The sequence below is a fragment of the Oncorhynchus mykiss genome, chromosome 23 (assembly GCF_013265735.2).
Source record: "Oncorhynchus mykiss isolate Arlee chromosome 23, USDA_OmykA_1.1, whole genome shotgun sequence".
Classification (NCBI taxonomy): Eukaryota; Metazoa; Chordata; class Actinopteri; order Salmoniformes; family Salmonidae; genus Oncorhynchus; species Oncorhynchus mykiss.
This window is the reverse complement of record NC_048587.1, coordinates 28197823-28203843: the sequence shown is the minus strand read 5'-3', so window position 1 is coordinate 28203843 and position 6021 is coordinate 28197823.

The following is a 6021-nucleotide window of genomic DNA, read 5'->3' as shown; positions in this document are numbered from 1 at the left end:
CTTACAACATTCCAGTGTTTTCTTGGTGGCAGAGAACCCAGGCAATTAAATCTTACTCTGGCTTCAGCCAAATGCTATCCTACTCTGGCGAGGAACTATGTTATTCCCAATATCAGAACCACTTCACAGGCTGTACAGTAATCCCCTTTTCTCTTAGCCGCTGTGCGTGTGATACTGGCCTCATAAAAATAGCCTTGCCCGGCTTTCTCCTGTTACCCCTTAACACCCTGAATTCATTTTAAGTAGCTCTCTCAATAGCTCACCTCTCGCCCCTGGCTGTGCTCCCATAACCAAACGTCAAGTCCACTTGGTTCACACTGGTTCAAGCCAGTCAGGAGAGCGGCTTTTCATGACTCCACTCACCAGGGAGATCACTGTGATAAACGTTTATAATGTCATTACAATGACCCGAAGAACTGGGTGGGAACTTTCCTACAGAAATGTAGGCCTCAGGTCAGGGGTAGACCAGAGACTGACTCACACATTTGGGCCAAAAGAACAACCATTAAAGCAATGTATGCGATAGCCATGTTGAAAGAGCTGTTTTCAGATGTGATATGATAGACACCTCTGTGTGTAATTTTTCATCATACAGCATAATGTTGCAGAGCTAAACAACTCAAACTAATCCAAGCAGGAATCCAGATTGGACTCTGAAAGGAGTCATGCTGTGAGACTGTGCCCTTTAATCTGGGGCTCTCGGAACCTGGTGGCAGAGCAAACACGGGCGTTTATTCACCCGTGGGGCGGCTCTGTTTTCAACAACAGACCCTCTCACCCTGATTGGTTTCATGCAACTGAACAGCTGGTTGCTGCTCTTGAGGTCTCTGTTGGTGTGAATGTGGACAGATGATGCTGCGAGACAGGGAAAATATTTAGCCTCCCTAGGTGTCAGCCTTGGACATCTTCCCAGAGTTGCTGGGAGATGTGTGTCAGTATCTTTTCCAACTAAAGTAATGAGGCATACATTTGCTGAAATATCATTCACCACTTCCCCTTTGACTTTTGGAGGGTCATGTCAGCAGCATAGTGGAGTTCTCCATAGCCGGTTTGGTCTAACATTGGTAGGCTATATCATGTCCAGAACAAACACACATACAGTACATTAGGAAAGTATTCAGCCCCCGTGTATTTTTTCCACATTTCGTTATGTTACAGCCTTATTCTAAAATTTATTAAATTGCTTTTTTTCCCTCATCAATCTACACACAATACCGCATAATGACAAAGCAAAAATTTTTGCAAATGTTAAAAAAAATTAAAAACGTCACATTTACTTAAGTATTCAGACCATTTACTCAGTACTTGGTTGAAGCCCCTTTGGCAGCAATTACAGCCTGTAGTCTTCTTGGGTATGACGCTACAAGCTTGGCACACCTGTATTTGGGGAGTTTCTCCCATTCTTCTCTGCAGATCCCCTCAAGCTTTGTCAGGTTGGATGGGGAGCGTCTCTGCACAGCTATTTTCAGGTCTCTCCAGAGATGTTCAATCGGGTTAAAGTCCGGGTTCTTGCTGGGCCACTCAAGGACATTCAGAGACTTGTCCTGAAGCCACTCCTGCATTGTCTTGGCTGTGTGCTTAGGGTTGTTGTCCTGTTGGAAGGTGAACCTTTGCCCCAGTCTGAGGTACTGAGTGCTCTGGAGCAGGTTTTCATCAAGGATCTCTCTACTTGGCTCTGTTCATCTTTCCCTCGATCCTGACTAGTCAGCCAGTCCCTGCAGCTGAAAAACATCCCCACATCCCCAGAACCTCCGTCCCAGTCTCAAATCTCTGGAAGACTGAAACAGGTTTTCCTCAAGAATTTCCCTGTATTTAGCGCCATCCATCATTCCTTCAATTCTGACCAGTTTCCCAGTCCCTGCCGATGAAAAACATCCCCACAGATGGTGTGCGTAAACTTCCGACTTCAATTGTATGTTTTATTATAAAATCTTTATTGAACTCATTGATATAGTTTATTAAGTCAGTACAGTTAGCTCTTTCAGGAAACCCTGGTCAGAAGTAACATACATTGCAATACCATAGAAGAATGCAATCAACTGTATTTCACTCTCTGTGGTTCCCTCTCTTTTCAAGAAGGGGATTATGAATTCCAAGTCGTCCTGTAAGATCCCTCAGAGTTTGACTGTGGGAAACTGTATCAAAGTTCCTTGGGAACATTGGGTACCACAGTGTGAAATACCCTGCCTGTCCTTACCTCAGTCCAGGACTCAGAAATAATAAAACCATTTCTCCAAAAGTACAGAACAGAAGGGCATGATCTGTCAGACATGAAAGGCATAGCTCCACTCTTCCCAAATTCCTCATGAGTCAGTACTGTATTAACTATAAATCTGATAAATACAGTTGCTCTATAACACAGAATGGAGCTGTAAGCCTACTGGCCTCTGATGTGGTACAATAGTTACACTATTGTGCATTCAGTTCTTAGTGAGCTAAGGAAAGAATGTTCTTTTGAAGGACACAATAAAACATACAGTTGAAGTCGGAAGTTTACGTACACCTTAGCCAAGTACATTTAAAGTCAGTTTTTCACAATTCCTGACATTTAACCCTAGTAAAAATTCCCTGTTTTAGGTCAGTTAGGATCACCACTTTATTTTCAGTATGTGAAATGTCAGAATAATAGTAGAGAGAATGATTTATTTCAGCTTTTATTTTTTTAGCACATTCCCAGTGGGTCAGAAGTTTACATACACTCAATTAGTATTTGGTAGCATTGCCTTTAAATTGTTTAACTTGGGTCAAATGTTTTGGGTAGTTTCCCACAAGCTTCCCACAATAAGATGGGTAAATGTTGGCCCATTCCTCCTGACAGAGCTGGTGTAACTGAGTCAGGTTTGTTGGCCTCCTTGCTCGCACATGCTTTTTAAGTTCTGCCCTCAAATGTTCTATAGGTTTGAGGTCAGGGCTTTGTGATGGCCACTCCAATACCTTGAATTTGCTATCCTTAAGCCATTTTGCCACAACTTTGGAAGTATGCTTGGGGTCATTGTCCATTTGGAAGACCCCTTTGCGACCAAGCCATCTTTTTGTGAAGTGCACCAGGGTCTCCTGCAGCAAAGCACCCCCACAACATGATGCTGCCACCCCCGTGCTTCACGGTTGGGATGGTGTTCTTCAGCTTGCAAGCCTCCCACTTTTTCCCCCAAACATAACAATGATCATTATGGCCAAACAGTTCTATTTTTGTTTCATCAGACCAGAGGACATTTCTCCAAAAACTACGATCTTTGTCCCCATGTGCAGTTGCAAACCGTAGTCTGGCTTTTTTATGGCAGTTTTGGAGCAGTGGCTTCTTCCTTGCTGAGCGGCCTTTCAGGTTATGTCGATATTGGACTCTTTTTACTGTGGATATAGATACTTTTGTACCTGTTTCCTCCAGCATCTTCACAAGTTCTTTTGCTGTTGTTCTGGGATTGATTCGCACTGTTCTCACCAAAGTATATTAATCTCTAGGAGACAGAACGCGTCTCCTTCTTGAGCGGTATGACGGCTGCGTGGTCCCATGGTGTTTATACAGATGAACGTGATAACTTCAGGCGTTTGGAAATTGCTCCCAAGTTGTGGAGGTCTACAATATTTTTTCTGAGGTTTTGGCTGATTTATATTAATTTTCCCATGATGTCAAGCAAAGAGGCACAGAGTTTGAAGGTAAGCCTTGAAATACATCCACAGGTACACCTCCAATTGACTCAAATGATGTCAATTAGCCTATCAGAAGCTTCTAAAGACATAATTTTCAGGAATTTTCCAAGCAGTTTAAAGGCACAGTCACCTTAGTGTATGTAAACTTCTGACACACTGGAATTGTGATACAGTGAATTATAGGTGAAATAATCTGTCTGTAAACAATTGTGTAAAAAATTACTTGTGTATTAATTTGTGGATGTCCATCATCCATTTCGTATGATATACTATGAATTGCAATATGTTACAAATTGCAATTCGTACAATTTGTTGCGAATTTGCAAAACTTGTTAGTTAGGGTTAGAGTAAAAGCCTTCAGCACGATAGCTCTCCAGGAACAGGGTTGGAAAGCCTTTGCTCTAGTCTATGAGACCAGGCTGAGTAGGCCTATGGCAATATGATGTTGTTAATGTATTACACATAGAAGCTGGATGTGGAGTTGGGCTGGCATGATTACACATGGTCTGCGGTTGTGAGGCCGGTTGGACGTACTGCCAAATTCTCTAAAACAACATTGGTGGTGACTTATGGTAGAGAAATGAACATTACATTTTGTGGCAACAGCTCTGGTGGACGTTCCTACAGTCAGCATGCCAATTGCACACTCCCTCAAAACTTGAGACATCTGTACAATTGAGTTGTGTGAAAAAATGCATATTTTAGAGTGGCCTTTTATTGTCCCCAACAATGAGATGATTGTGGACTACAGGAAATGGACGACCGAGCACACCCCATTCTCATCGACAGGGATGTAATGGAGCAGGCTGAGAGCTTCAAGTTCCTTGGTGTCCACATCACCAACAAATTAACATGGTCCAAGCACACCAAGAGAGTCGTGAAGAGGGCACGACAAAACCTTTTCCCCCTCAGGAGACTGAAAAGATTTGGCATGGGTCCTCAGATCCTCAAAAGGTTCTACAGCTGCACCATTGAGAGCATCTGGTTGCATCGCTGCCTGGTATGGCAACTGCTCAGCCTCCGACCGCACGGCACTACAGAGGGTAGTGCGTACGGCCCAATACATCACTAGGGTCAGGCTTCCTCCCATCCAGGACCTCTATACCAGGCGGTGTCAGAGGAAGGCCCTAGAAATTGTTTAAAAAAACTCCAGCCACCCTAGTCATAGACTGTTCTCTCTGCTACCGCACGGCAAGCAGTACCAGAGTGTCAAGTCTAGGTCCAAGAGGCTTCTAAACAGCTTCTTCCCCCAAGCCATAAGACTCCTGAACATCTAATCAAATGGCTACCCAGACTATTTGCATTGCCCCCCTGCTACTCTCTTATTATCTATGCATAGTCACTTTAATAACTCTACCTACATGTACATATTACCTCGACTAACCGGTGCCCCCGCACATTGACTCTGTACCTGTACCCCCTGTATATAGCCTCGCTATTGTTATTTTACTGCTGCTCTTTAATTATTTGTTTCCTCTATTTATTTTTTAGGTATTTTTTTTTCAACCTCGTTGTTGGTTAAGGGCTTGTAAGTAAGCATTATACTAAGGTCTACACCTGTTGTATTCTGCGCATGTAACAAATACTATTTGATTTGAACATAAGGTACACCTGTATAATGATAATGCTGTTTAATCAACTTCTTGATTGATATGCCACACCTGTCAGGTGGATGGATTATCTTGGCAAAGGAGAAATGCTCACTAACAGAGATGTAAAGAAATGTGTGCCATTTTGGGGGGGAGAAATAGGCTTTTTGTGCATATGGAACATTTCTGGGATCTTTTATTTCAGCTCATGAAACATGGGACCAACACTTTACATGTTGCATTTATATTTTTGTTCAGGATAGAATGTGTGAGTGGCAGTTCATCTCAAAGTACATCCCCATCCAACCTGGCCTCAGAGCATTTCGTATTATTCTGTACGGAAATCCGAGACACTCAATTTAGTATGATATGTTACATTTCGTATGGTATGTATTCATTTGTGGACGTCCATCACTCATTTCGTACATTTCGAATGATATGTTTTGAATTTGCTAAACATACAATATGTTAAGAATTTGCTAAATGTATGTATGATATGTTATGAATTTTCAAAATATGCAATATGTTAAGATTTTGGCAAAAATTTACAATATCTTCCAGATTTTTGTAAAAAGTTGGATATGTTATGAATTCTACTTAGGTAGCTAATGTTGGCTAGCTGGCTAACATTAGCTAGGCTAGGGATTAAGGTTAGGGGAAAGGCTAGCTGAAAGGTTTAAGGTTAGGGTTAGCTAGAAGTGTTAAGGGAAGGGTTAGCTAAAATGCTAAAGTTGTCCTTGGTGAGATTTGAACTTGCAACCTTGGTTACTTGATGTTCACATTA